Consider the following 10,749-nt stretch of genomic DNA (forward strand, 5'->3'; position numbering starts at 1 on the left):
AGCAAGAGGAACTGCCCCTCCCTACCTTCAGGCTATGCTCAAACCCTACACCCCAACCAGAGCACTCCGTTCTGCCACCTCTTGGCCCTCCCACCCCTACAGGAGGTCAGCTCCTGCTCAGCCCAGTCCCAGCTCTGGATAAGAGCATCTGCTAAATGACTAAAATGTAAATGTTATGGCAAGCCTAAATAAGTTCAGGAGTGAAAATGTGCTTAACAAGTCACATAATAAGTTGCATGGACTTGTGTGTAATAATAGTGTTTAACATGATTTTTGAATGACTTCCTCATCTCTGTACCCCTCACAGTCTCTCAGTCGAGCAGTGAATTTCAAACACAGATTCAACCACAAAGACCAGGGAGGTTTTCCAATGCCTCGCAAAGAAGAGCACCCATTGGTAGATGGGTAAAAATGTAAAAAGCAGACATTGAATATCCCTTTGAGCATGGTGAAGTTATTAATTACACTTTGGTCAATACACCCAGTCGCTACAAAAATACAGGCGTCCTTCCTAACTCAGTTGCCGGAGAGGAAGGAAACCACTCAGGGATTTCACCATGAGGCCAATGGTGACTTTAAAACAGTTACTGAGTTTATTGGCTGTGATAGGAGAAAACTAAGGATGGATCAACAACATTGTAGTTACTCCACAACACTAACCTAATTGACAGAGTGAAAAGAAGGAAGCCTGTACAGAATAAAAATATTCCAAAACATGCATCCTGTTTGCATTAAGGCACTAAAGTAATACTTCAAAAAATGCAGCAAAGCAATTAACTTTTTGTCCTGAATACTGAGAACCACTCTCCATATTTTCAAGCATAGTGGTGGCTGCATCATGTTATGAGTATAATTGTCATCGTTAAGGACTGGGGAGTGTTTCAGGATATAAAATAAATGGAATAGAGCTAAGCACAGGCAGAATCCTAGAGGAAAACCTGGTTCATTCTGCTGTCCACCAGACACTGGGAGACTAGAGGAAACCCTGGTCCAGTCTGCTGTCCACCAGACACTGGGAGACTAGAGGAAACCCTGGTCCAGTCTGCTGTCCACCAGACACTGGGAGACTAGAGGAAACCCTGGTTCAGTCTGTTGTCCACCAGACACTGGGAGACTAGAGGAAACCCTGGTTCAGTCTGCTGTCCACCAGACACTGGGAGACTAGAGGAAACCCTGGTTCAGTCTGCTGTCCACCAGACACTGGGAGACTAGAGGAAACCCTGGTTCAGTCTGCTGTCCACCAGACACTGGGAGACTAGAGGAAACCCTGGTTCAGTCTGCTGTCCACCAGACACTGGGAGACTAGAGGAAACCCTGGTTCAGTCTGCTGTCCACCAGACACTGGGAGACTAGAGGAAACCCTGGTTCCGTCTGCTGTCTGGGAGACTAGAGGAAACCCTGGTTCAGTCTGCTGTCCACCAGACACTGGGAGACTAGAGGAAAACCTGGTTCAGTCTGCTGTCCACCAGACACTGGGAGACTAGAGGAAACCCTGGTTCAGTCTGCTGTCCACCAGACACTGGGAGACTAGAGGAAACCCTGGTTCAGTCTGCTGTCCACCAGACACTGGGAGACTAGAGGAAACCCTGGTTCCGTCTGCTGTCTGGGAGACTAGAGGAAACCCTGGTTCAGTCTGCTGTCCACCAGACACTGGGAGACTAGAGGAAACCCTGGTTCGGTCTGCTTTCCACCAGACACTGGGAGACTAGAGGAAACCCTGGTTCAGTCTGCTGTCCACCAGACACTGGGAGACTAGAGGAAACCCTGGTTCAGTCTGCTGTCCACCAGACACTGGGAGACTAGAGGAAACCCTGGTTCAGTCTGCTTTCCACCAGACACTGGGAGACTAGAGGAAACCCTGGTCCAGTCTGCTTTCCACCAGACACTGGGAGACTAGAGTAAACCCTGGTTCAGTCTGCTGTCCACCAGACACTGGGAGACTAGAGGAAACCCTGGTTCAGTCTGCTGTCCACCAGACACTGGGAGACTAGAGGAAACCCTGGTTCAGTCTGCTGTCCACCAGACACTGGGAGACTAGAGGAAACCCTGGTTCAGTCTGCTGTCCACCAGACACTGGGAGACTAGAGGAAACCCTGGTCCAGTCTGCTTTCCACCAGACACTGGGAGACTAGAGGAAACCCTGGTTCAGTCTGCTTTCCACCAGACACTGGGAGACTAGAGGAAACCCTGGTTCAGTCTGCTGTCCACCAGACACTGGGAGACTAGAGGAAACCCTGGTTCAGTCTGCTGTCCACCAGACACTGGGAGACTAGAGGAAACCCTGGTTCAGTCTGCTGTCCACCAGACACTGGGAGACTAGAGGAAACCCTGGTTCAGTCTGCTGTCCACCAGACACTGGGAGACTAGAGGAAACCCTGGTTCAGTCTGCTGTCCACCAGACACTGGGAGACTAGAGGAAACCCTGGTTCAGTCTGCTGTCCACCAGACACTGGGAGACTAGAGGAAACCCTGGTCCAGTCTGCTGTCCACCAGACACTGGGAGACTAGAGGAAACCCTGGTCCAGTCTGCTGTCCACCAGACACTGGGAGACTAGAGGAAACCCTGGTCCAGTCTGCTGTCCACCAGACACTGGGAGACTAGAGGAAACCCTGGTTCAGTCTGCTGTCCACCAGACACTGGGAGACTAGAGGAAACCCTGGTTCAGTCTGCTGTCCACCAGACACTGGGAGACTAGAGGAAACCCTGGTTCAGTCTGCTGTCCACCAGACACTGGGAGACTAGAGGAAACCCTGGTTCAGTCTGCTGTCCACCAGACACTGGGAGACTAGAGGAAACCCTGGTTCAGTCTGCTGTCCACCAGACACTGGGAGACTAGAGGAAACCCTGGTCCAGTCTGCTGTCCACCAGACACTGGGAGACTAGAGGAAACCCTGGTCCAGTCTGCTGTCCACCAGACACTGGGAGACTAGAGGAAACCCTGGTCCAGTCTGCTGTCCACCAGACACTGGGAGACTAGAGGAAACCCTGGTTCAGTCTGCTGTCCACCAGACACTGGGAGACTAGAGGAAACCCTGGTTCAGTCTGCTGTCCACCAGACACTGGGAGATGAATTCACCTTTCAGCAGGACAATAACCTAAAACACAAGGCCAAATCTACACTGGAGTTGCTTACCAAGAAGACAGTGAATGTTCTTGAATGGCCGAGTCACAGTTTTGACTTAAATCTACTTTAGAATCTATGGCAAGACCTGAAAATGGATGTCTTGCAATGATCAACAATCAATTTGACAGAGCTTAAAGAATTTTGAAATAAAAGAATGGGCAAATGTTCTAGAATCCAGGTGTGGAACGCTCTTAGTGACTCCCAGCTTTAATCGCTGCGAAAGGAGCTTGTACAAAGTACTGACTCAGGGGTGTGAATACTTATGGAAATGAGATATGTCTGTGTTTAATATTCAATACATTTATAAAAACATGTTTTCACTTTGTCATTATAGGGTATTGTGTATAAATGAGTGAGAAAAACCTATTGAATCCATTTTGAATTCCGGCTGTAAAAACAGAATGTGGAATAAGTCAAAGGGTATTAATACTTTCTGAACGCACGATGACAACATCAGGGTTAGTATGTAGGGTGTAGTCTGTAGGGTGTCGTCTGTAGGGTGCATTCTGTAGGGTGTAGTCTGTAGTGTGTAGGGTGGAGGGTGTAGTCTGTAGGGTGTCGTCTGTAGGGTGCATTCTGTAGGGTGCAGTCTGTAGTGTGTAGGGTGGAGGGTGTAGTCTGTAGGGTGTCGTCTGTAGGGTGCATTCTGTAGGGTGCAGTCTGTAGTGTGTAGGGTGGAGGGTGTAGTCTGTAGGGTGTCGTCTGTAGGGTGCATTCTGTAGGGTGCAGTCTGTAGTGTGTAGGGTGGAGGGTGTAGTCTGTAGGGTGTCGTCTGTAGGGTGTCGTCTGTATTATGTAGTCTGTAGGGTGTCGTCTGTAGGGTGTAGGGTGTAGTGTGTAGGGTGTAGTCTGTAGGGTGTAGGGTGTAGTCTGTAGGGTGTAGTCTATAGGGTGTAGTATGTAGTGTGTAGTCTGTAGGGTGTAGTCTGTAGGGTGTAGTCTGTAGGGTGTAGTCTATAGGGTGTAGTCTATAGGGTGTAGTATGTAGTGTGTAGTCTGTAGGGTGTAGTCTATAGGGTGTAGTCTGTAGGGTGTAGTATGTAGGGTGTAGTATGTAGTGTGTAGTCTGTAGGGTGTAGGGTGTAGTCTGTAGGGTGTAGTCTATAGGGTGTAGTATGTAGTGTGTAGTCTGTAGTCTGTAGGGTGTAGTCTGTAGGATGTAGTCTGTAGGGTGTAGTCTGTAGGGTGTAGTCTGTAGGGTGTAGTCTGTAGGGTGTAGTCTGTAGTCTGTAGGGTGTAGTCTGTAGTCTGTAGGGTGTAGGGTGTAGTCTGTAGGGTGTCGTCTGTAGGGTGCATTCTGTAGGGTGCAGTCTGTAGTGTGTAGGGTGGAGGGTGTAGTCTGTAGGGTGTCGTCTGAAGGGTGTCGTCTGTATTATGTAGTCTGTAGGGTGTAGGGTGTAGTGTGTAGGGTGTAGTATGTAGTGTGTAGTCTGTAGGGTGTAGGGTGTAGTCTGTAGGGTGTAGTCTATAGGGTGTAGTATGTAGTGTGTAGTATGTAGTGTGTAGTCTGTAGGGTGTAGTCTGTAGGGTGTAGGGTGTAGGGTGTAGTCTGTAGGTTGTAGTCTGTAGGGTGTAGTCTGTAGGGTGTAGTCTATAGGGTGTAGTATGTAGTGTGTAGTCTGTAGGGTGTAGTCTGTAGGGTGTAGGGTGTAGTCTGTAGTCTGTAGGGTGTAGTCTATAGGGTGTAGTCTATAGGGTGTAGTATGTAGTCTGTAGGGTGTAGTCTGTAGGGTGTAGGGTGTAGTCTGTAGGGTGTAGTCTGTAGGGTGTAGGGTGTAGTCTATAGGGTGTAGTCTATAGGGTGTAGTATGTAGTGTGTAGTCTGTAGGGTGTAGTCTGTAGGGTGTAGGGTGTAGTCTGTAGGGTGTAGTCTGTAGGGTGTAGTCTGTAGGGTGTAGTCTGTAGGGTGTAGTCTGTAGTCTGTAGGGTGTAGTCTGTAGTCTGTAGGGTGTAGGGTGTAGTCTGTAGGGTGTAGTCTGTAGGGTGTAGTCTGTAGGGTGTAGTCTATAGGGTGTAGTCTATAGGGTGTAGTATGTAGTGTGTAGTCTGTAGGGTGTCGTCTGTAGGGTGTAGGGTGTAGTGTGTAGGGTGTAGTCTGTAGGGTGTAGGGTGTAGTCTGTAGGGTGTAGTCTATAGGGTGTAGTATGTAGTGTGTAGTCTGTAGGGTGTAGTCTGTAGGGTGTAGGGTGTAGTCTGTAGTCTGTAGGGTGTAGTCTATAGGGTGTAGTATATAGGGTGTAGTATGTAGTGTGTAGTCTGTAGGGTGTAGTCTATAGGGTGTAGTCTGTAGGGTGTAGTATGTAGGGTGTAGTATGTAGTGTGTAGTCTGTAGGGTGTAGGGTGTAGTCTGTAGGGTGTAGTCTATAGGGTGTAGTATGTAGTGTGTAGTCTGTAGTCTGTAGGGTGTAGTCTGTAGGGTGTAGTCTGTAGGGTGTAGTCTGTAGGGTGTAGTCTGTAGGGTGTAGTCTGTAGGGTGTAGTCTGTAGGGTGTAGTCTGTAGTCTGTAGGGTGTAGTCTGTAGTCTGTAGGGTGTAGGGTGTAGTCTGTAGGGTGTCGTCTGTAGGGTGCATTCTGTAGGGTGCAGTCTGTAGTGTGTAGGGTGGAGGGTGTAGTCTGTAGGGTGTCGTCTGTAGGGTGTCGTCTGTATTATGTAGTCTGTAGGGTGTAGGGTGTAGTGTGTAGTATGTAGTCTGTAGGGTGTAGGGTGTAGTCTGTAGGGTGTAGTCTATAGGGTGTAGTATGTAGTGTGTAGTCTGTAGGGTGTAGTCTGTAGGGTGTAGTCTGTAGGGTGTAGGGTGTAGGGTGTAGGGTGTAGTCTGTAGGGTGTAGTCTGTAGGGTGTAGTCTGTAGGGTGTAGTCTGTAGGGTGTAGTCTATAGGGTGTAGTCTGTAGGGTGTAGTCTGTAGGGTGTAGGGTGTAGTCTGTAGTCTGTAGGGTGTAGTCTATAGGGTGTAGTCTATAGGGTGTAGTATGTAGTCTGTAGGGTGTAGTCTGTAGGGTGTAGGGTGTAGTCTGTAGGGTGTAGTCTGTAGGGTGTAGTCTGTAGGGTGTAGTCTATAGGGTGTAGTATGTAGGGTGTAGTCTGTAGGGTGTAGTCTGTAGGGTGTAGGGTGTAGTCTGTAGGGTGTAGTCTGTAGGGTGTAGTCTCTAGTCTGTAGGGTGTAGTCTGTAGTCTGTAGGGTGTAGTCTGTAGTCTGTAGGGTGTAGGGTGTAGTCTGTAGGGTGTAGTCTGTAGGGTGTAGTCTGTAGGGTGTAGGGCAGGGTTCTTCAATTCCGGTCCTGGAGGGCTGAAACACCTCTGTTTTTCATCCTCTCCTTCTAATCAGGGGCTAATTCAGACCTGGGACACCAGGTGAGTGCAATTAACTACCAGGTAGAAATAAAAAACAGAAGTGTTTCGGCCCTCCAGGACCGGAATTGAAGAACCCTGGTGTAGGGTGTAGTCTGTAGGGTGTAGTGTGTAGGGTGTAGTCTGTAGTCTGTAGTGTGTAGTCTGTAGGGTGTAGTCTGTAGTCTGTAGGGTGTAGTCTGTATTATGTAGTGTGTAGTCTGTAGTATGTAGGGTGTAGTCTGTATGGTGTAGTCTGTAGTCTGTAGTCTGTAGGGTGCAGTCGGTAGGGTGCAGTCTGTAGTGTGTAGTCTGTGAAGGGTGCAGTCTGTAGGGTGCAGTCTGTAGGGTGTATTATGTAGTCTGTAGGGTGTAGTGTGTATTATGTAGTCTGTAGTGTGTAGTCTGTAGGGTGTAGTCTGTATTATGTAGTGTGTAGGGTGTAGTGTGTAGGGTGTATTATGTAGTCTGTAGGGTGTATTATGTAGTGTGTAGTCTGTATTATGTAGTGTGTAGGGTGTAGTGTGTAGGGTGTAGTCTGTAGGGTGTAGGGTGTAGTCTGTAGGGTGTAGTGTGTAGTCTGTAGGGTGTAGTATGTAGGGTGTAGTCTGTAGGGTGTAGTCTGTAGGGTGCAGTCTGTAGGGTGTAGTCTGTAGGGTGTAGTGTGTAGGGTGTAGTCTGTAGTCTGTAGGGTGTAGTGTGTAGGGTGTAGTCTGTAGGGTGTAGTCTATAGGGTGTAGTATGTAGTGTGTAGTCTGTAGGGTGTAGTCTGTAGGGTGTAGGGTGTAGTCTATAGGGTGTAGTCTGTAGGGTGTAGGGTGCAGTCTGTAGGGTGTAGTGTGTAGGGTGTAGTCTGTAGGGTGCAGTCTGAAGGGTGTAGTCTGTAGGGTGCAGTCTGTAGGGTGCAGTCTGTAGGGTGCAGTCTGTAGGGTGCAGTCTGTAGGGTGTAGTCTGTAGGGTGCAGTCTGTAGGGTGTAGTGTATAGGGTGTAGGGTGCAGTCTGAAGGGTGCAGTCTGTAGGGTGCAGTCTGTAGGGTGTAGTCTGTAGGGTGCAGTCTGTATGGTGTAGGGTGCAGTCTGTAGGGTGCAGTCTGTAGGGTGCAGTCTGTAGGGTGCAGTCTGTAGGGTGTAGGGTGTAGTCTGTAGGGTGTAGTCTGTAGGGTGCAGTCTGTAGGGTGCAGTCTGTAGGGTGCAGTCTGTAGGGTGTAGGGTGCAGTCTGTAGGGTGTAGTCTGTAGGGTGCAGTCTGTAGGGTGCAGTCTGTAGGGTGCAGTCTGTAGGGTGTAGTCTGTAGGGTGTAGGGTGCAGTCTGTAGGGTGTAGGGTTTAGTCTGTAGGGTGCAGTCTGTAGGGTGCAGTCTGTAGGGTGTAGTCTGTAGGGTGCAGTCTGTAGGGTGCAGTCTGTAGGGTGCAGTCTGTAGGGTGCAGTCTGTAGGGTGCAGTCTGTAGGGTGTAGGGTGCAGTCTGTAGGGTGTAGTCTGTAGGGTGTAGGGTGCAGTCTGTAGGGTATAGGGTGCAGTCTGTAGGGTGTAGGGTGCAGTCTGTAGGGTGTAGTCTGTAGGGTGCAGTCTGTAGGGTGCAGTCTGTAGGGTGTAGTCTGTAGGGTGCAGTCTGTAGGGTGCAGTCTGTAGGGTGCAGTGTGTAGTGTGTAGTCTGTAGGGTGCAGTCTGTAGTGTGTAGTCTGTAGGGTGCAGTCTGTAGGGTGTAGGTTGCAGCCTGTAGGGTGCAGTCTGTAGTGTGTAGTCTGTAGGGTGCAGTCTGTAGGGTGTAGTCTGTAGTCTGTAGGGTGCAGTCTGTAGGGTGCAGTCTGTAGGGTGGAGTCTGTAGGGTGCAGTCTGTAGGGTGTAGTCTGTAGGGTGCAGTCTGTAGGGTGCAGTCTGTAGTGTGTAGTCTGTAGGGTGCAGTCTGTAGTGTGTAGTCTGTAGGGTGCAGTCTAGGGTGTAGGGTGCAGTCTGTAGGGTGCAGTCTGTAGGGTTCAGTCTGTAGTGTGTAGTCTGTAGGGTGCAGTCTGTAGGGTGTAGTCTGTAGTCTGTAGGGTGCAGTCTGTAGGGTGTAGTCTGTAGGGTGTAGTCTGTAGGGTGCAGTCTGTAGGGTGTAGTCTGTAAGGTGCAGTCTGTAGGGTGTAGTCTGTAGGGTGCAGTCTGTAGGGTGTAGGGTGTAGTCTGTAGGGTGCAGTCTGTAGGGTGTAGGGTGCAGTCTGTAGGGTGCAGTCTGTAGGGTGTAGTCTGTAGGGTGCAGTCTGTAGGGTGCAGTCTGTAGGGTGTAGGGTGCAGTCTGTAGGTTGCAGTCTGTAGGGTGCAGTCTGTAGGGTGTAGTCTGTAGGGTGCAGTCTGTAGGGTGTAGGGTGCAGTCTGTAGGGTGTAGTCTGTAGGGTGCAGTCTGTAGGGTGCAGTCTGTAGGGTGCAGTCTGTAGGGTGTAGTCTGTAGGGTGTAGGGTGCAGTCTGTAGGGTGTAGTCTATAGGGTGTAGTCTATAGGGTGTAGTCTGTAGGGTGTAGTCTGTAGTCTGTAGGGTGCAGTCTGTAGGGTGCAGTCTGTAGGGTGTAGTCTGTAGGGTGCAGTCTGTAGGGTGTAGGGTGCAGTCTGTAGGGTGTAGTCTGTAGGGTGCAGTCTGTAGGGTGTAGTCTGTAGGGTGCAGTCTGTAGGGTGTAGGGTGCAGTCTGTAGGGTGTAGTCTATAGGGTGTAGTCTATAGGGTGTAGTCTGTAGGGTGTAGTCTGTAGTCTGTAGGGTGCAGTCTGTAGGGTGTAGTCTGTAGTCTGTAGGGTGTAGTCTGTAGGGTGCAGTCTGTAGGGTGTAGGGTGTAGTCTGTAGGGTGCAGTCTGTAGGGTGTAGGGTGCAGTCTGTAGGGTGCAGTCTGTAGGGTGTAGTCTGTAGGGTGCAGTCTGTAGGGTGCAGTCTGTAGGGTGTAGGGTGCAGTCTGTAGGTTGCAGTCTGTAGGGTGCAGTCTGTAGGGTGTAGTCTGTAGGGTGCAGTCTGTAGGGTGTAGGGTGCAGTCTGTAGGGTGTAGTCTGTAGGGTGCAGTCTGTAGGGTGCAGTCTGTAGGGTGCAGTCTGTAGGGTGTAGGGTGCAGTCTGTAGGGTGTAGTCTATAGGGTGTAGTCTATAGGGTGTAGTCTGTAGGGTGTAGTCTGTAGTCTGTAGGGTGCAGTCTGTAGGGTGTAGTCTGTAGGGTGCATTCTGTAGGGTGTAGTCTGTAGGGTGCAGTCTGTAGGGTGCAGTCTGTAGGGTGTAGTCTGTAGGGTGTAGTCTGTAGGGTGCAGTCTGTAGGGTGTAGTCTGTAGGGTGCAGTCTGTAGGGTGCAGTCTGTAGGGTGCAGTCTGTAGGGTGTAGTCTGTAGGGTGCAGTCTGTAGGGTGTAGTCTGTAGGGTGCAGTCTGTAGGGTGCAGTCTGTAGGGTGCAGTCTGTAGGGTGTAGTCTGTAGGGTGCAGTCTGTAGGGTGTAGTCTGTAGGGTGTAGTCTGTAGGGTGTAGTCTGTAGGGTGCAGTCTGTAGGGTGCAGTCTGTAGGGTGTAGTCTGTAGGGTGTAGTCTGTAGGGTGTAGGGTGTAGTCTGTAGGGTGTAGTCTGTAGTCTGTAGGGTGTAGGGTGTAGTCTGTAGGGTGTAGTCTGTAGGGTGTAGGGTGCAGTCTGTAGGGTGTAGTCTATAGGGTGTAGTCTGTAGTCTGTAGGGTGCAGTCTGTAGGGTGTAGTCTGTAGGGTGCAGTCTGTAGGGTGCAGTCTGTAGGGTGTAGTCTGTAGGGTGTAGGGTGTAGTCTGTAGGGTGCAGTCTGTAGGGTGTAGTCTGTAGTGTGTAGTCTGTAGGGTGTAGTCTGTAGGGTGCAGTCTGTAGTCTGTAGGGTGTAGTCTGTATGGTGCAGTCTGTAGGGTGTAGTCTATAGGGTGCAGTCTGTAGTCTGTAGGGTGTAGTCTGTAGGGTGTAGTCTGTAGGGTGTAGTCTGTAGGGTGTAGTGTGTAGTCTGTAGGGTGTAGGGTATAGGGTGTAGGGTATAGGGTGTAGTCTGTATGGTGTAGTCTGTAGGGTGTAGTCTGTAGGGTGTAGGGTGTAGTCTGTAGGGTGTAGTATGTAGGGTGTAGTCTGTAGTGTGTAGGGTATAAGCCAACTGAGAGACCTGAGCCCTAGGACCATACGTCGGGACTACCGGCCGTGGTGACTCCTTGCTGTCCCCAGTCCGCCTGGCCTTGCTGCTATTCCAGTTTCAACTGTTCTGCCTGCGGTTATGGAACCCCTACCTGTCCCAGACCTGCTGTTTTCAACTCTTAATGATCGGCTATGAAAAGCCAACTGAGATTTATTCCTGAT

General features: G+C 50.0%; 1 protein-coding gene across 1 annotated transcript in view; it reads right to left on the minus strand.

Moving 5' to 3' along the window:
* Positions 1-10,749, minus strand: part of plod3 (procollagen-lysine, 2-oxoglutarate 5-dioxygenase 3) — a 102,055-nt gene that overhangs the window by 39,806 nt on the left and 51,500 nt on the right. The window lies entirely within an intron of this gene.

Source organism: Coregonus clupeaformis, unplaced genomic scaffold (genome assembly GCF_020615455.1).
Source record: "Coregonus clupeaformis isolate EN_2021a unplaced genomic scaffold, ASM2061545v1 scaf0269, whole genome shotgun sequence".
Classification (NCBI taxonomy): Eukaryota; Metazoa; Chordata; class Actinopteri; order Salmoniformes; family Salmonidae; genus Coregonus; species Coregonus clupeaformis.